Source organism: Notamacropus eugenii, chromosome 2, assembly GCF_028372415.1.
Source record: "Notamacropus eugenii isolate mMacEug1 chromosome 2, mMacEug1.pri_v2, whole genome shotgun sequence".
Classification (NCBI taxonomy): Eukaryota; Metazoa; Chordata; class Mammalia; order Diprotodontia; family Macropodidae; genus Notamacropus; species Notamacropus eugenii.
The window spans coordinates 28,266,241-28,285,722 of NC_092873.1; the positions used below are offsets into that span (position 1 = coordinate 28,266,241).

Below are 19,482 nucleotides of genomic sequence, written 5' to 3' on the forward strand. Positions count from 1 at the left end.
GGGAAGATGCTGGAGACTCTGGGACATTTCAGTCGCAAAGATTCTGAAGAGAGGGACTATCTGGTTGCTCTCTGTTCTATGGCTTCTGACTACTGCCCCCACTATGGGTATAAAGACTACAGCGCTGAGCCCACGTAGGGAGCACCCCAAATGGCACCGAGTCAAGCCAGGTCGATGAGCATTTATCATATCAAGCCTTACTATGTAGAAGTGGAGAACTTCTTGTGGTCCAATAATACCCCATTACAATCACATCGCAAAGTGTGTTTGTCCATTCCCCAAGAGGTGTAACACCCTTGGGGTATAACATAACACCCTTATGTTACATTTTCAGGGTAATCAGAAGAAGACCTGCTATAAATACTTTGGTTCAGATAATTTATTTTCCTCTTTCTTTGTTTTCAGTGGAGAGATCTCTTTGGAGCTGTAGCAGTGGTATGACTGGCCCAATTGCTATGTGTTGTCCCTTCAGGACCTTCAACATTTCATAGCTCCAGCCACAGCCCACAAAGTACCTCTTGCTACAGCCATGGACAAGCAGCTTGAATTCAATTTGGAACCAGAACTGGGTACTGGTCTCTTAATGAAGGTTCTTTCCAGACTTGCTGGCACTGGAGGAAGAGGACATGGTGCTGAAGGCATCTGGGCAGGGGAGATACCCCAGGGCCTCCAGAAGCAGCCTTTTAGCCAGACAGATCTGGGGGTCCTGGACTATGTAGGTGGCTTCCCTTGCCAAACTAGGCCAGAATGAAGACCTAGACTGGAAGTGAGCCAGGTGACCATGGCTCTTAGGCTCACATGGTCAGCAAGCCCAAGTGGAAACCTCTAACTGTCTTATTTGTTCATTGTCTAAAAATAAAATCTGATCCCTGAAAGAACATATGTGTTTAGCCTCACAATGCAGCCAAGGAACCCTCCCCACATCCCGCACAGTTTGTCCTGGGACACACAAAAGAACAGTTTGAGAGAATCCTTCTAACCTCCCTTAGAACAAATGGCAATTGATAACGTGATTGTGAAAGGGTGAGGCAGATCCTAGAACTTTGTGTATTAACACCCAAGCCTAATCAGAGCTGATATTTATAGAGCCTCCCCAGGCGGATCAAGCTATGGAAAAGTGTCAGTCACGACCAACAATGTGCCTATCTGCTTGCCTCTGAATCCTGTCCAAATCCCAGCACAAGGCAATGCCAGCCCTACCCACCCCCGGAAGCAAAGAGCCCTTGCCTGGTCTAATTGCCGTGGGCTGCCCGGGTCATCTTACCTATCTCCAGGTCTTGGTGGCTAGCCGGATAAATGTCATGAGAGAAGAGACCTCCAGAGTCAAGCAGAGGTGTAGGCTTTATTCTGGATACAAGCTACATCTCAGCATGCGGGGTTAGTGCTCTCCATGGAGCCCCCTTCTCCTTACGGAGGAGAGAGGAACCCTCCCCCTCTCAGTATGCAGGGCTAGTGCTCCCCACGGGAACCCCCCGCGGGGAGCCCCCTTCTCCCTTCCGAGGAGCAAGGAAAAGGAACCCTCAGGCTTTCCTGTCCCCATTTAAGCTCTCCCAGCTGCATAGTTCTCTCGTGGACACCCTGTATGCTCTCAGCCCCTTAGCCAATTAACAACAGGTGTGCTCCAACCACGGACCAATCTCAAGGGTGGGATGCTCTCCCCAGCAAGTTTCCACTGAGAAGAGGTGGAGAACAAGATAGCTCGTGTCTCACTCCTCAATTCCCAGCTGTTCTCTGGGGGGCCTCGGGAGAGTTCCGCGGTTTAGAAGCCCTCACCTTCACCTGACCCGAGACCGTTCACGGGAGAACTGAGCCTACCTTAACAAGCCCTGGCAAAGAGCATGCCAAGGGATGGCTGCCTAGTGTGGTCGAAGCATCAGAGCACCACAACTGGAATTCCTGCTGGACTGCTTCTCTGAGGGGCCATGCATCTTCCAGATGCTCTGTAACCCTGGGGCCTCTCTGTGACTGAAGTAAGGGAACAATTCCAATTTGTTAAGGAATCAAATCCATGACACTGAATTCATCAAAGGCGAGTCTTTACTCAAATTTTGTGTGTGAGGATGACCAGAGGCTAAAATTTAGACTACACCATCGCTCTCCACAGAGAAAAGTTCACAGAAATATTTTTATACATTCCAAGAGAACAAAGACTATGTCTTAATATTATTAACAGTTTGTAGAGAAAAAACATAGAACTTAATTAGGAGAAAGGGGACACCAGCCAATAAATATTAATTAGGTACCTACTATGTGCTACCCCATGCTTGGCGTCTTCAGGACACCAAGAAAGGCACGTGTAGTTAATGCCTTTCAAAGCAGCAATTAAAACCAAGTGCATCCTTCCTGTTAAGGCTAATTGTCACGTCCAGTTGCTTAATTCGAAACTAGAGCTTTCTACTTATTGTGTATTATTTTATTATCACTAAATTTCTAAACACATCTGCATGACACACACCTAAGGCTCTGCCCCTCCCACTTGTCTCACTGGGTGCCCCTAAGCCATGCCACAGGGTTCACTCTGCACCAATAAGATGTTCTCCAGCAGAAATGCTTCCATTTAAAGCAGTTTGATGGGTCCAAGGATTCAAATTCAGCCTCAGACACTGCTAGACAAGTCAGTTACCATTTTCCTCAGTCTCTCAACTGTAAAATGGGGGTAATAACACCTACCTAACAGGGTTGTGTGAGGATAAAATGAGATATTTGTAAAGCTCTTGTCAAAATCCCTGACACATAGTAGGTGAAATAAAGAGGTACATTGGTAGACAGTTCAGAAGATAGATAGAGAGAGAGAGAGATAGAGAGCTAGATAGATTAGATAGATAGATAGATAGATAGATAGACAGACAGACAGACAGACAGATAGTTAGATAGATAGACAGACAGACAGATAGATAGATAGATAGATAGATAGATTAGATAGATAGAGAGATAGATAGATAGATAGATAGACAGAGAGCCAGACAGACAGATAGGTACATAGACAGACAGATAGATAGATAGATAGATAGATAGATAGATAGATAGATAGATAGATAGATAGATAGACAGACAGACAGACAGACAGACAGGTAGATAGACAGATAGATAGATAGATAGATTAGATAGATAGATAGATAGATAGACAGACAGACAGACAGATAGGTAGATAGACAGATAGATAGATAGGTAGATAGAGAGATAGATAGATAGATAGATAGACAGACAGAGAGACAGATAGATAGATAGATAGACAGACAGACAGACAGATAGGTACATAGACAGACAGATAGATAGATAGATAGATAGATAGATAGATAGATAGATAGACAGACAGACAGACAGACAGACAGATAGGTAGATAGATAGATTAGATAGATAGATAGATAGACAGACAGACAGACAGACAGATAGGTAGATAGACAGACAGACAGACAGATAGATAGATAGATAGATAGATCGATAGATAGACAGACAGACAGACAGATAGATAGACAGATAGGTAGATAGATAGATAGATAGATAGATAGAGAGATAGACAGACAGACAGACAGATAGGTAGATAGACAGATAGATAGATAGATAGATTAGATAGATAGATAGACAGACAGACAGACAGATAAGTAGATAGATAGATAGATAGATAGATAGAAAGATAGATAGACAGACAGACAGACAGATAGGTAGATAGACAGACAGATAGATAGATAGACAGACAGACAGACAGACAGATAGATAGATAGATAGACAGACAGATAGGTAGATAGACAGATAGATAGATAGATTAGATAGATAGATAGATAGATAGATAGACAGACAGACAGACAGATAGGTAGATAGACAGATAGATAGATAGATAGATAGATAGATAGACAGACAGACAGACAGACAGATAGGTAGATAGACAGATAGATAGATAGATAGATTAGATAGATAGATAGATAGACAGACAGACAGATAGGTAGATAGACAGATAGATAGATAGATAACTAGATAGATAGATAGATTAGATAGATAGATAGATAGACAGACAGACAGACAGATAGGTACATAGACAGACAGATAGATAGATAGATAGATAGATAGATAGATAGATAGATAGATAGACAGACAGACAGACAGATAGGTAGATAGACAGATAGATAGATAGATAGATAGATAGATAGATAGACAGACAGACAGACAGATAGGTAGATAGACAGATAGATAGATAGATAGATAGATAGAGAGATAGACAGACAGACAGACAGATAGGTAGATAGACAGATAGATAGATAGATAGATAGATAGATAGATAGATAGATAGACAGACAGACAGACAGATAGGTACATAGACAGACAGATAGATAGATAGATAGATAGATAGATAGATAGATAGACAGACAGACAGACAGACAGACAGATAGGTAGACAGACAGATAGATAGATAGATAGATAGATAGATTAGATAGATAGATAGATAGATAGATAGATAGACAGACAGACAGACAGATAGGTACATAGACAGACAGATAGATAGATAGATAGATAGATAGATAGATAGATAGATAGACAGACAGACAGACAGACAGATAGGTAGATAGACAGATAGATAGATAGATAGATAGATAGACAGACAGACAGACAGACAGACAGATAGGTAGATAGACAGATAGATAGATAGATAGATAGATAGATAGAGAGATAGACAGACAGACAGACAGATAGGTAGATAGACAGACAGATAGATAGATAGATAGATAGATAGATAGATAGATAGATAGATAGATAGATAGATACAGGGAGAGAGAGAGAACATGTTTCTCCTCTCCCATTGCTTTCTTTTTTTTATTTATTTTTATTTTTTAAATTTATTTATTTAACTTTCAACATTCATTTCCACAAAATTTTAGGTTCCAAATTTTCTCCCCATTTCTCCCCTCTCCCCACCCCAAAACCCCGAGCATTTTAATTACCACTATCACCAATCTGCCCTCTCTTCTAACATCCCTCCCTTCCCTTGTCCCCATCTTCTCTTTGGTCCTGTAGGGCCAGATAACTTTCTATACCCCACTACCTGTATTTCTTAATTCCTACTAGCAAGAACAGTACTTGACAGTTGTTCCTAAAACTTTGAGTTCCAACTTCTCTTCATCCCTCCCTCCCCACCCATTCCCTTTGGGAAGGCAAGCAATTCAATATAGCCCTTATCTGTGGAATTTTGCAAATGACTTCCATGATAGTCGTGTTGTGTAAGACTAACTATATTTCCCTCCATCCTATCCTGCCCCCCATTTCTTCTATTCTCTCTTTTGATCCTGTCCCTCCCCAAGAGTGCTGACTTCAAATTGCTCCCTCCTCCCATTGCCCTCCCTTCCATCATCTCCACCCAGCTTATCCCCTTCTCCCCCACTTTCCTGTATTGTAAGATAGGTTTTCATACCAAAATCAGTGTGCATTTTATTCTTTCCTTTATTCTAATGTGATGAGAGTAAACTTCATGTTTTTCTCTCACCTCCCCTCTTTTTCCCTCCACTAAAAAGTCTTTTGCCTGCCTCTTTTATGAGAGATAATTTGCCCCATTCCATTTCTCCCTTTCTCCTCCCAATATATTTCTCTCTCACCACTTAATTTCATTTTTTAAAGATATGATCCCATCCCATTTCATTCACTCTGTGCTTTCTGTCTGTGTGTGTCTGTGTGTGTGTGTGTGTGTGTGTGTGTGTGTGTATGTAATGCCACCAGCTACCCAGATACTGAAAAGTTTCAAGAGTTACAAATACTGTCTTTCCATGTAGGAATGTAAACAGTTCAACTTTAGTAAAGTCCCTTATGACTTCTCTTTGCTCTTTACCTTTTCATGCTTCTCTTCATTCTTGTGTTTGAAAGTCAAGTTTTCTTTTCAGCTCTGGTCTTTTCATCAAGAATGCTTGAAAGTCCTTGATTTCATTGAAAGACCATTTTTTCCCCTGAAGTATTATACTCATTTTGCTGGGTAGGTGATTCTTGGTTTTAGTCCTAGTTCCTTTGACTTCTGGAATATCATATTCCACGCCCTTCGATCCTTTAATGTAGAAGCTGCTAGATCTTGTCTTATCCTGATTGTATTTCCACAATACTTGAATTGTTTCTTTCTAGCTGCTCGCAATATTTTCTCATTGACCAGGGAACTCTGGAATTTGGCCACAATCTTCCTAGGACTCTCTATTTTTGGATCTATTTCAGGAGGTGATCAGTGGATTCCTTGAATGCTTATTTTGCCCTCTGGTTCTAGAATATCAGGGCAGTTTTCCTTGATAATTTCATAAAAGATGATGTCTAGGCTCTTTTTTGATCATGGATTTCAGGTAGTACCATAATTTTTAACTTGTCTTTCCTGGATCTATTTTCCAGGTCAGTTGTTTTTCCAATGAGATATTTCACATTATCTTCCATTTTTTCATTCTTTTGGTTTTGTTTTGTGATTTCTTGGTTTCTCATGAAGTCATTAGCCTCCATCTGTTCCATTCTAATTTTGAAAGAACTATTTTCTTCAGTGAGCTTTTGAACCTCCTTTTCCATTTGGCTAATTCTGCTTTTGAAAGCATTCTTCTCCTCATTGGCTTTTTGAAGCTCTTTTGCCAATTGAGTTAGCCTATTTGTAAAGGTGTTACTTTCTTCAGCATTTTTCTGGGTCTCTTTTAGCAGGGTGTTGACCTGCTTTTCATGCTTTTCTTTCACCTCTCTCATTTCTCTTCCCAGTTTTTCCTCCACCTCTCTAAGTTGATTTTCAAAATCCTCTTTGAGCTCTTCCATGGCCTGAGCCCATTGAATATTTATTTTGGATGTTTGGGATACAGAAGCCTTGAATTCTATGTCTTTCCCTGATGGTAAGCATTGTTCTTCCTCCTCAGAAAGGATGGAAGGAGATATCTGTTCACCAAGAAAGTAACCTTCTATGGTCTTATTTTTTCCCCCCCTTTTCTGGGCATTTTCCCAGCCAGTTGCTTGACTTCTGAGTGTGCTCTCCACACCCACCTTGCCTCCAGATCTGCCCAGCCAGGGCTTTTGGGCTGAGTTTCAAATGCTGCTCCCTAGCCTCAGGGCTTTCAGTGGGGGCGGGGCTGCTATTCAGTGTGTGATTAAGTTCAGGTGCTCTGGTAGGGGTAGGGCCACCACTGGGGGCTCAGTTCCTTCAGGGTGTTTACGAGGAGACCTTCACCAATGGATCTGGGCTCCTGCCTGCCTCAGGAGCCCCTTGTCCACTGCTGCCTCTGCTGCTGCCTCCTGAGGGGGCCCGAGCTATGGAGACACCCCGCTGCCCTCTTGGCAAGCTGGAAAGACCCTCTCACTGACCCCTGGCACCTGTGGGTGGAGGGACCCGAGCAGCCACTGGAGATTCTGTCCCTGAAGCCTGCTCAGATCGGCTCCTCCAGGTGCAGCAGGGCCAAGGCAGGGCTGTGCTGTGCTCTGGGTCCAGTGCTTGATGGACCTTTCAGGTCAGTTTTTCATGTCTCTCTGGAACAGAAATCTCCTCCACTCTGTTGCTCTGTGGCCTCTGCTGCTCCAGAACCCGTTGGGAGTTCTTCTTCACGGGTATTTTATGGGCTGTGGGTTTGGAGCTAGTATATGTGTATCTTTCTACTCTGCCCTCTTGGCTCCTCCTCCTCCCATTGCTTCCTTAAATCTTGACAATCAATAGAAAAGCTCTCATTTGTCCTCCTTGCCTATTTCTTACCTCTTAATGCTCTTACTGAAAGTAGAACAATTAGCTCTTGCAGGCCAGGTCCTCCTAGCTTCCAGCACATCCCTGGTCTTCTCCCTCTCACCTCCAACCTAGGCCCAAACTCTCTGGGACCTGAATGTGGCCAGGCTCCTCCTAGAGGCAGCTGCTTCTTTGTGCCCTGTTTTGGTGAACCATCCTCCAGAAATAGCCCTGTGATCTAAGTCCTGACTCCTGGAAACCTCTCTTCAGCTCATGGATACAATATGGGGTAGTTGGCCTAGATGTGGCACCCAAGTAAGCAAATACAGAGTCATGATAGGCAAACCCAGGCTCTTCTGTCTAGGTGTCCAGCACACTTTTCTCTCCTCCTTCTCCTCCTCCTTGTTAGACTCTCTTCTCATTCTCCTTTTCTGGATCTCTATCTGGCTCATGCCATCCAACTGGGGGTGTCCCAAAAGATTCTGTCCTGGACCTTTTTTTCCCCTTCTGTGCTACATCACTTGGTGATCTCATCAGCACCTATAAACCGAGGCTGGGAACCTGTGGCTTCAAGGCCTTGTAGGTCCTTGGGTGCTTCTTAGTGATGGAGTTCAAGTTTTCCAGAACAAATTCTTTCATTGAGGGGATCTTTTCTGTGAAATTTAGATTCAGTCACAGGGCAGCACTTGAGGACCTAGAGGTTGCACCTACTATAGAGTTATGTCTAAGGTGATGACCAAATCTACTTGTCCAGTCCTAATCCCTCTGCTGATGTCCACCATGGCATCTCCACCTGCCTATTCCACATCTCAAACTGAATGTCCAATAAATGTCTGAGACTCAAGATGTCAGAAGGGAACTATTTAACTTTTCAAACCTCAAACTCTTCATCCCACTGTGGGAAATCAAAGAAGGAATTTTGTTTCCACAGGGTTAAAACTCCTCCCAGCTTTAAGTAATAGCAGCTAATCAGAGTCATGACCTGGTACAATCACGTAAAAGGGCAGACACGTGCCCAGGCTTGAGCTGTTTGAGGGGAAGCCTGTCAGAGAGGAGAACTTGAAGTGTGAAGTATTCAGGAGGCTTCCTGTAGCCAACAGGAGGCAGGCAGAATTTGGAACCATGTGAGAAAGCTGGCATTGTTCTGAATAATTGTAGCAGTTCTTAGGAGATATCTGTTCATTCAGGGGAAATGAACATTAACATTAAAACATTAAAAGCTTTCCTGATTTCACAACAAGTAATTTTCTTTATTTGACATGAGCCTGTTACTCACACCACCTGGCTTCATACCTTACCTATTAGAGCCTAGGGCCCTTCTATCCTCCTAGTCCCACCAGTAGTCCAGGGGTGATCTCGGACTCCTCACTGGCCCTCATCCCTCCCCAAAACCAATCTGTCACCCAGGCCTGTCCATTTCATCTCTGTACCATCCTCTAAATACACCTTCTTTTGTCACTTCTGACACTGACTTGGCCCTGGTGCAACTCCCTCATCACTTGGACTATCGCAATAGCTGCTCAGGGGTCTGCCTGCCTCAGTCTCTCCCTGCTTCACTCCATCCTCCATGCGACCGCCAATGTGATTTGCCTAATACACAAAACTGACCATATCACATCACTGCCACCCCCCAATAAGCTTCACCCTATTCCATCTAAGATGAAATACAAAATCCTTTGGCATTCCAAGCCCTTAATAACGCGCCCCCCTCCCCCCCCCCCCCCCCCCACCGGGCGACAGGTCTTTCTACACCTTACTCCTCTATCCAGTGGTTCTGGCCCCCTGGCTGTTCCTCAAACAAAACCCTCTGTCTCTTGCTCCCAACATTCTCTCTGGTCGTCCCCTAAGCCTGGGATCCTCTTCCTCCTCATCTCTGCTTCCTGCAGATTGAAGCTGAAATCCCCTGTTCTCTGGAAACTCTTTCCAGCTAAGCCTGATAGAGCTATCATGGCCACTTTTCCTCTGCTGCTATTTCCAGTTTCTCCTGCTGAAGCTGCTTTGTACCTCAATGTTTTCCTGCCTTGTCTCTCATGAGACTGGGCGATGCTCGAGGTCTGGGATGTTCCGCATTTAGCACGGTGCCTGGCCCACTGTAGATGCTCATGAATGCTTATCGAGTGTTGTTTTCCCATTTTTGTTTTCTAGGAACCCAGGCAGGAAGGGCGCGCTCATTGAAGGTGGGCAGCGTCACCTCGCGCTCCGAGAGGCTGCCCTGTCCTCGTGGAGAGAAGACAGGCCCGGCCAGAGTGAGTTCCGTACCTGCCCACGACTTCAGGCTCAGGGCCGAGAAAGAAGAGGGTGGCGGAGTTCGGAGGGTGTGAGAAACCTTCGGGACACCTGGGACAATGAACGTGGTGTACCTGACACCGTCGAGTCACACCAAGCTTAGGCCGGAGCTTGCCAAGTAGCAGGAGCTCAACAAATGCTTACTCTTTCAGAAAACGCTTTCTTCCTCAGAAAAATGAATGAATGACGGAGGTGGAAAAATTAAAAAAAAAAAAAAAAGGAAAAAAAGCAGAAGCTCGGCAGACAAGCCAGCCAGGAGTTGAACCTGGAATCTTCTGATCCGTAGTCAGACGCGTTCTCCATTGCGCCACTGGCCCTGAAGCGATCTTCTCACTTGTCACGAGGGCATCCCTGAAGACAATGTCTGGGACTTTGGGCCCAGGAATTCTGCCCGCTGGGGGCCGCGCCCGCCTCCTTCCCACTCAGTTCCTCGAGGCCTCTTCTTTCTTTGGGGCTGATTTATTCCAATTTTGGTTTCACGGTTTGAAATCTCCCCGCCCCCCATCCAAGACTGCCAGGGCCGCCAGGTCTGGAGGCTGGGAGGCACGTTGAGGGTGAACGGGAAGATGCCGAGGGTCTCAGACGCCTCCGCCTCCTCTAGGAGACCCCTGGGCTCACTGTCTTTTTCTTGCCCCGTTCCCTCTATTTCCGTCGCTGTGTGTCCCTTGCAAGCTCGTGATCCCTTATCCTTATCCCCCAGCACTAAGTAAGCGCCTACTGTGTATCAGGCTCGGGACTGGGAGCAGACACAAGCCTGGCCTCCAGGAACTCCTCCTCCTTCTGAGGAGAGCCCATGTAGCGTGAGAAGAACGTCCCTAGTGGGCCCAGAGCAAGGACCAAGCCAGGACGGTGGGAGGTGGCGGGGCGAGAGCTCTGGGAACTCGGGAACCAACTAGTGCAGCTGTCTGGGGAGGCGGAGGATATGCCAGAAGGGCTCGGAAGGGGTAAAGTCTGTATCTGTCAGGGTGGCCGAGTGGTCAAAGGCGCCAGACTCAAGCGTGAGCTTTCTCTGTGATTCAGAGCCTTCTGGTCACCGTATGGAGGCGTGGGTTCGATTCCCACTTCTGAAACATTGTCCCTCGTGCAGAGGAGTGCCTCCAATTTCTGCTGGGGATAACCCCAAGCCACCTTCAGCACGCCGGTGCGGCAGCTCTCCATGCCAGCCCTTCGCCGCGGAATTCTCGGGTCCCTCTGCACAGCTCTGGCGAACCCACTTACCCTCTCGGCTCCGCTGAAGAAGCTTTCTTAAATCCATTTTCTAAGGCTTATGGGCAGGCTGGGGAACAGTCTGCAGCCTAGGACTCGCGCTTTGGCCTTCTACTGGCCCGACCCGGGCTCGACTTCCAGTCTGCCTCCGCCACTTCAGCATGCTACGAGATGGGGAGGGATGGGGGACTAGTTGTAGGCCGGGCTTAATGCTAGGGTTACAGAACGCCATCTTTCATAGCAGTTTTTCCATTCCCTGCCCCCTGGTCTACCGGTTGCCTCCCTGCAGCACCAGAGGGTACAGAGCATGGACCAATGCCATTGTCTGGCTGCGTTTTTGCTTTCTGGGTTACCTCGGCTTAAGATGTGGTCCCCGGATCCCTAGAGAGCTGTCCCAGGAGACGGAGGGCAGGGTATCTCCTAGAAAACCTTCTCCTCTCCACCCCCTACTCTGACAAATCCTACCCTGGTCTCAAGCTCTGTCTGCTTTTAGGAGAGATGAGCGTGGAGGATACCATGCCACAGCCCCTTCTGAGTTGGCCCAGGGCTGTTCCCTCTCTCTAGGCTGCACCAAGGCTTGGCCTCTCCCTCTCCCGACCCTAGGCGGGCCCCGGCTCTTCTCTCTCGTCTTTCTTCGCCGAGTTCGTGACTTCCTCAGCTCCTTTCCCCATTCCTGCTACCTGGTCTCTGTGTCCTGCCAAAGGTTTGCCCCGTCTTCCTCCTTAGAGGAGCACCGAGTGCGCATTTAGGGTTAGCTCTTTGGCAGAGCTCTGGGAGATTCAGGGGCCACTTCTCAGTCCAGTCTAATCCAATCCAACAAACATTTCTTAAGCGCTCGTGTCAGCCGTTCAGTAGTACCCGACTCTTCGTGACGCCATGGACCATGGCAGCCCAGGTCCTTCTATCCTTCACTGTCTCTTAAGTCCGATCAAGTTCATGCTCACTGTTTCCATGCCACTATCCACCCATCATCCTCTGCCACCCCCTTCTCCTTCTGCCTGCAACGTGAGGGTCTTTTTCAATGAGTCCTTATGTGGTCAAAGTATTTAAGTTTTACCTTCAGTATTTGACTTTCCAGTGAATAACCTTAAGTATTGACTGACTTGACCTCCTTGCTCTCCAAGGGACTCTCAAAAGTCGTCTCAAGTATCACAATTCAAAAGTGTCAGTTCTGTGGTCCTCAGCTTTCTTTGGAGTTCATCTCTCACAACCACACATTGAGATTGGAAAAAACCATAGCTTTGACCAAAGGATCTTTGTTCTGTCAGCGTGGTGACGTCTCTGCTTTTTGGCCTGTTGTCCAGATTTACCAGAGCTTTCCTTCCAAGGAGCCAGCAACTTTTAATTTCATGACTACAGCTGTCTGCAGTGATCTTTGAGCCCAAGAATAGAAAATCCAACACTGCTTCCATTTCTTCTCTTTTTGTTTGCCAGACAGTGATGAGACCATTTCCCAAGATCTTAGTTTTTTAAAGGTTCAAGTCAGCATCTATCCTGTCATCCTTATTAAGAGATTTCTGAATGCCTCTTCATTTTCTGCCATCACAGTGATATCATCTGCATATCTGAGATTATTGATAATTTCTCCCAACAATCTTAATTCTGGCTTTTGATTTATCCAGCTTGGCATTTTGAATGATGTACTCTGAAATCAGTCAAATAAATGTCAGGCCTAGAGGCCTAAGGGCTACCCGAGTCTTACCTTACCTATCGCAGGTCTTCAGCTGGCCAAACCGGATAAACGTATGAGAGAAGAGACTTTCCAGAGTCGAACAAGGGTTAGGCTTTATTCAGGGTCTTGGTTACATGTGCAGGGGGAACTCTTCCTGAGGAGAGAGAAATCTCCCCAGGAGGCAAAGATCTTACAGTAAGAGAATGGAAGCAGAAGTGGAAGTGGGAGAGAAGGGAGAGGGAAGAAAGAAGAGAGGAGAGAGGGAAGAGGGGCCTTCTGTCCTCTAAGGGCCCCTCAGCGCTAAGAGCGCCTTCAGGCTTTCCTAACCCTACTTAAGCTCTCCCACCGCACAGTTTGCACCTGAATACTGTGCCTGTTAGACAACAATAGGTGTGCTCAGACCCCGGGCCAATCTCGAGGGCGGGGATGCTCTCTCCCAGCACGTTTCTCATGGGAAGAGGCGGAAATGCACGAGATAGCCCGGTCTCACACCTCAATTCCCAGCTGTTCCCTGGGGGGCCTCATGAGAACTCTAAGGTTTAGAAGTCCTCACTTTTACCTGCCGGAGACTGTCCACATGGAACTGAGCTTACACCCCCAACAAATAAATAAGATGATAATGTAATAATATGATATAATGCAATATAGTAGTAAGATGCTTTGTCATACTCCTTTTTCATTCTTACACCAATCAGCTGTTCTACGTTTGACTCTAAGTGTTGCTTCTTGGCCCACAGACAGGTTCTTCAGAGGACAAGTAAGATGATCTGGCACTCTCATCTCTTTGAGGATTTATCACATCTTGTGATCCATATAATCAAAGGCTTTAATGTAGTCAATCAAGCAAAAGTAGATCCTTTTTCCTGGAAATCTCTTGCTTTCTCCATAATTTAATGAATGTTGGCAATTTGGTCTCAAGTTAATTTGCCTCTGAGAACGAGTCTGTTTTGCTAATTTTTGGTTCACATGTTGCTGAAGCCTAGCTTGCAAAATCTTAAGCTTAGCCCTGGTGACCTGTGAAATAAGCACAATTGTTCAGCAATTTGAGCATTCCTTGGTGGTGTCCTTCTCTAGGACACTGCTGAGTTTTCCAAAATTGCTGGCATGTTGACTGCAGCACTTTAGCAGCATTATCTTTGGGGATTTTAAATAACTCAGCTGGAATTCCATCACCTCCCCCAGCCTTGTTGGCAATGCTTTCTAAGGCCCCCTTGACTTCATTCTCCAGGATCTCTGGCTAAAGATCAGTAATCACCCCCTAGTGATTATCAAGGATGTTAGATCTTTCTTGGATGGTTCTTCTATGAATTCTTGCTACCTCTTCTTAATATCTTCTGCTTCCATTAAGTCCCTACCATTTTTGTCTTTTATCATGTCCATTTTTTTTACAGGAAATTTCCCTATGTTATTAGGAATATTCTTGACTGGCTGTTAAATGCATACAATAAAGTGCATAAAATAAAGATTAATAAGGAAACAAATGTTTTAGAAATCCAGTTAACAAAATATTTTAAAATACAAGTTCAGAGACCCTATGTAAGGTAAGCAAAGGTAAGAGGCTTTTATTAAGTGCTTAGTGCATACCAGGAATTGTGCTAAGTACTCAGAATACAAAAGGAAGGAAAACCACCGTGCCTTCAGCATCTCCTAGGGAAGAACATGCACACAGCTATGGTACAACAGGATATAGACACTATAATTTGGAAGTTATCAGTAGAGAATGATATGGAAAGGCCTCTAGTAGAAGGTGGGATTTTAGTTAGGACTTGATGGAAGACAGGAAAACCAGGAGACAGAGTTGAGGGACCACAGAAGTGCCCAGGACTGGGAGCTGTCAAGTAGGATGAACATAAAGGAGGTTGATTTCACTGGATTCAAGAGTAAGTAGAGGGTGAAAGGTATAGGAACACTAGAAAGCTAAGAAGGACCCAGATGGTGAAGGACTTTACAAGCCAAATTGAGGATTATATGTTTGATCCTGGAGGTTACACTGGAGTAGAGCCACTGGAGTTTCCTAAGGAGGTGTGTGACATGGTCAGATTTACACTTTAGGAAAATCACTTTGTTTTTTATGGATTGGAATGGGGAGACACTGAAGGCAGGTACATCCACACCAAGTTATTGCAATAATCCAGGTGAGGCAATGAGGGTCGACTTCAGGGTGGGGGCAATGCCAAAGGGGAGAACAGAGCATATTGGAGAGAGGTGCAGAGGTGAGATTATCAGGCTTTGGCAACAGTCTGAAAGAGGAGTAGGGATAAGAGACAGTGAGCTTGGGGGACTGTAAGGAGGGTGTTGCCTTCTATAGTAATAGGGCAGTTTGGAGTGGGGAGTGATTTTGGGGGAAGGAGAATGTGTTGAATTTCAGATGTGTACTGGATCTTCTGTTGGAGATGAGAGACTGGAGGTCAGCAGAGGATATAGAGAAGTAGATCTGTTAGAATGTCCAGACTGACTTACTTCAGTTCCTCTAGCAGCATATGGACTACAGCACCAGTAGCTGGGTTAATGTCCAACAACTGTCTGATTCTTAGCACCCTTTTCTCTTTTCCCACCGGGGGAAAAATTTATTATGCAGCACCTACAACGTGCCAGATACTGTGCTAAGGACTTCACAAACATCTCATTTGATCCTTACAACAACCCTGGGGGGTAGGTGCTGTTGTTATTCTTGTTGCACAGGTTAGGAAACAGGCAGATGTGAGGTGATGTGATTTGCCCAAGATCACACAGCTGGTTAGTGTCCAAAGCTGGATTTGAACTCTGGTTTTCCAGGGGGCAGGGATGCTCAAGACACAAACCTCATATACACACAAAGCTTAAAAGAAAAACAAAGTTTGCTCAGAAGATCAATTAGAATTCCTAGAGGAGATGGAGCACAGGTTTTAAAATGATAGTTCAATAAAATGGAAGAGCCATGAAGGAGGGAATTGGGAAGAGAATGAACAGTTGGATCCAGAAGAAATAAAACCTCACCCAAGGAACAGACTCCCTGACACTTAGAATGGACTTAAAAAGTTAATGACTCTGAGACACCACAAGAAATACTAAAACAAAGTCAAGAAGCTGAACAAAAATACAGAAGGTAATTCACTAGACCCTCTGAGGGACAGCTAGAGGGTGCCATAGTACACAGAGTGCTGGGCCTGGAGTCAAGAAGACTTCTCTTCCTGAATTCAAACCTGTCCTCAGACTCTTACTAGCTGTGTGACCCTTGACGATTCACCTGTTTGCCTCAGTTTCCTCATCTGTAAAATGATTTGGAGAAGGAAATGGCAAACCACTCCAGTATCTTTGCCAAGAAATCAGCAAAGTCACCAAGAGTGAAATGAGACTGAACAGGCTGAGGGTTAAATACTTGAAAGAAATGACCAAAAAAGTTCCTGGACATCAGATCTCAAGAAATCATGAAAAAAAACTGCCCAGATCTCTTCGAACCAAAGCAAACTGAGAAAAGAAAGAATCCACCAGTAAATAAGTAACCTATTAAAAGAAACCTCAGGGCTTAGAATTGTGGGAAGACAGCTAAATATGGCAGGAAACTACCTGGCTCTCCCAGACTCCCCCATCCCCAAACAACTTTTAAAAAGTGATTTTTAGAAATAATTGAAAGGCAGAGTAGAGTAGTTGTCCAGCATAAGACAGCTCGTAAGGTTGTAAGGAAAGATCTGACCTCCAGGTATGGTGGTTTGGCCTGTTTGAAGTGCAGATACCTTTGGGCAGTCAACAAACAGCAAACTATGGCTTTGGATGAGGAGGAGGAGCCCAGACTTGTGAGTACAGTCTCCTGGAGGATGTACAGTCTACTGGCTGTGGTCACTTGAAGGAGAGCAGAGTCCCAGGTTTCAGTCCCAGGGCACAAGGGCTATATGATGCTTGTAGTTGCCCGAGGAGGAAGACTGAATATGGTGGGAGTGGTTTGGGGGGCACTGGTCAAGACTCAGGGGTAGATAGGAATACCTGAGGTCACTCATGGACCAAGGAGGAGCAGTGACCAGGCTTGGTCTTATATCATAACATATTGGAATAACAGAAATGTCAAAGACCCTCAGAGCCCTGAAAACAACAGCCTGAGCCATCATTGCCCCTGCACTGGGAGCACAACCTCACCCTAACATATAGTTAGTAGTCAAGAAATAGGGTGTTTAAAAAAGAGCAAACAGCAGAGAAAGAACTCAGCCATAGGTAGTTACTATGGTGACAGAGAAGATCAGGGATCAAACTCAGAAAAAGATAATCAAGCTAAAACAACTACTTCTACAACTTTAAAAGAAAAATGTAAAATGCTTATAAATCCAAAAAGAGGTTTTAGAAAAAACTTAAAATGGACTTTAAAAATCAAATAAGAGAGGTTGAGCAAAAATTGGCAGGGTAAAAGGAGTAATTTTCAGAAAAGAAAATCAGGAAAAGAAAGTCAACCAAGTGGAAAAAGAGATTCAAAAATTTGCAGATGAAAAGAAATCCTTCAAAAATTAGAATTGGGAAAGGAAAAACTCAGGACATTATTAGACAGCAAGAAATAAAACAAAATCAAAAGAATAACACCATACTTCAAGAAATTATTAAGGAGAATTGTCTGAAAGTTTTAGAACTAGAAAAAAAAAATCCATGGATCATGACCAGAAAGAGGTCTCCAAATGAAAAGTCACAGAAATATTAAGGTCAACTTTCATAGCTCCCAGATTAAGGAGAAAATATTACAAGCAACTAGACAGCAACAACTTATATATTGTGGAGCTACAGTTAGGATAACAAAAGATTTAGCAACTCCTACATTAAAAGACAAAAGGGCATGGAATATGATATTCCAAAGAACAAAGGAGCTGGTTCTCAACCAAGAAAAATCTATGCAGCAAAACTTAGTGTAATTCTGCAAAGGAAATAAAGGATATTTGTTGGGACTGGAAGCTCAATTCCGTGTGGACAGTCTCGGGCAGGTAAAAGTGGGACTTCTAAATCTTAGAGTCTTACGAGGCCCTCCATGAACAGCGGGGGTTCGAGAAGGTCAGACTGAGCTAGCTCGGCTAGCTCGGGTATTTCCGCCTCTCCCCGGGAGATACCTGATGGGTGGAGTCTCCCTGCCCTCGAGGTCGTCCCGGATTGGAGCACACCTAGTTACCTAACAGCATGGTATTGAGATGCAAACTGTGTGGCTGAAGATTAAGTAGGATTAAGGAAGCCAGAAAGCTCTCTCTTAGCACGTGTGGAGCCAAAGAGAAAAGTAGGGCTCCGCTTCTTTTCTTTCCTCTCTCCCCTCCCCCTCTCTCCCCGCTTGTACTTCTACTTCCAATCCCTTAAGCTTAGCCTCCTTAGGAAATCTCCCCCTCTTCCTCCTAAGGAAGACCCCCCTGCACTTGTAACCGAAACCCTGTAATAAAGCTCAACCCCTGTTCGACTCTGGAACGTCCTTTCTCTCATACGTGCATCCGGCGTGGCCAGCCGAAGTCCTCGGAGGTGAGGTAGGAAAGACTCGGGTAGCCCAATACAGGCCTCTAGGCTTGGCAGTTGGCGCCTGAACAGGGACTGGGAGCGTAGATAATCCTGGGTGCTTTTGGGGTACACCCGGAAGGGGCTGTGAAAGAAGCGAGTCCCGAATCCTAGATTCGGAAGGAGAGAAAGGGGAGAGAAGCTTCCCAAACCCCTGGGAAAAGGGCGGAGATGGGGAATCTATTGCCAGTAATAAAGCCAGAGGAACAGGAGGTCTGGGCTGAGAAACTTCACAGGGAATGCAGGAAGGTGGGGGTCACAATAGAGTTAGATGACCTCCGAGAATTTTGTGAAAGGATTTGGAAAGTTTCTCCTTGGCTCAAGCAGGCAGGAATATCAAGAGAAAAATGGGGAGCGGTCGGAGAGCAAATGACTGCTTAAGAGCAACAATACCCTGGGGAGCTGGAGGATTTAGATTTCCTGATATTCGGTGTAATTAAAAGCCTGCTGGAAGGGCTGGAGAGGCCAGGGCGGGATTGGAATGAGAGTGGAAGCGGAGAGAGGGGAGGGGAGAACACGGGAGGGACGGAGAGTCCAGGCAAGCAGAAAGTTAAGCAGAAAGTTAAGGAGCGTAAAGAAAAAATAGACCCGGAGCTCCATCTAGCGGATGGAAAAGGTGAGGCAGGGGAGAATAGGCCGTGCCTTCCCTCCGCGCCTCCTTATAACCTGCTCCATTGGTCAGACAGTTCAGGGCCACAGTCCAGTTTGGAAAAAGGAATAAGAAAGGCTATAGAGAATGGAGAAGATGTAGGGACATTTCCTGTGTTAGAAATAGCGGACCCCAGTGTCCCCGGTGGGGTTCGGAGGAGCCACATACCTATAGAGTGGAAGAGAGTGGCGACTCTTAAAGAGGCTTGTACCAAGCATGGCCCTAATTCACCCTTTGTTATAGCCATGCTTGAAACTCTCAGCGGTCAGTTCCTTCTGACTCCTAATGACTGGAAGAGCTTAGCCAGAGCCTGCCTTACCCCTGGGCAGAAAGAGATAAGTACAGGGAGGGGCCAGGATCAGCTTCCCATAGCTATTGCCCTTCCTTTAAAGCACTCAGTTCAAATCCAGTTACTAAAGGAAATAGGACAGAATAGACCTGAGTGTACAATCTGGCTTAATGGAATTCCCATGACTGGCCTCCTTGATACTGGAGCGGATAGGACCTCCTTAGCGGTTGCTCAGTACCCCGGCACTGGAA

General features: G+C 45.4%; 1 long non-coding RNA gene and 2 other non-coding genes across 3 annotated transcripts in view; 2 read left to right on the forward strand and 1 right to left on the reverse strand.

Moving 5' to 3' along the window:
• Positions 1-866, forward strand: part of LOC140524805 (uncharacterized) — a 4,835-nt gene extending 3,969 nt beyond the window's left edge. Inside the window, exon 3 of the long non-coding RNA XR_011973841.1 lies at positions 406-866. This is a non-coding gene — a long non-coding RNA (uncharacterized lncRNA). The remainder of the gene's footprint in view (positions 1-405) is intronic.
• Positions 867-10,172: 9,306 nt separating this feature from the next.
• On the reverse strand, positions 10,173-10,245 carry TRNAR-ACG (transfer RNA arginine (anticodon ACG)). The gene has a single exon. It is a non-coding gene; the product is annotated as a tRNA-Arg (tRNA).
• A 642-nt stretch (positions 10,246-10,887) lies between these two features.
• On the forward strand, positions 10,888-11,000 carry TRNAL-CAA (transfer RNA leucine (anticodon CAA)). The gene is made up of 2 exons: positions 10,888-10,925; positions 10,953-11,000. It is a non-coding gene; the product is annotated as a tRNA-Leu (tRNA).
• The last annotated feature ends 8,482 nt before the right edge of the window (positions 11,001-19,482 follow it).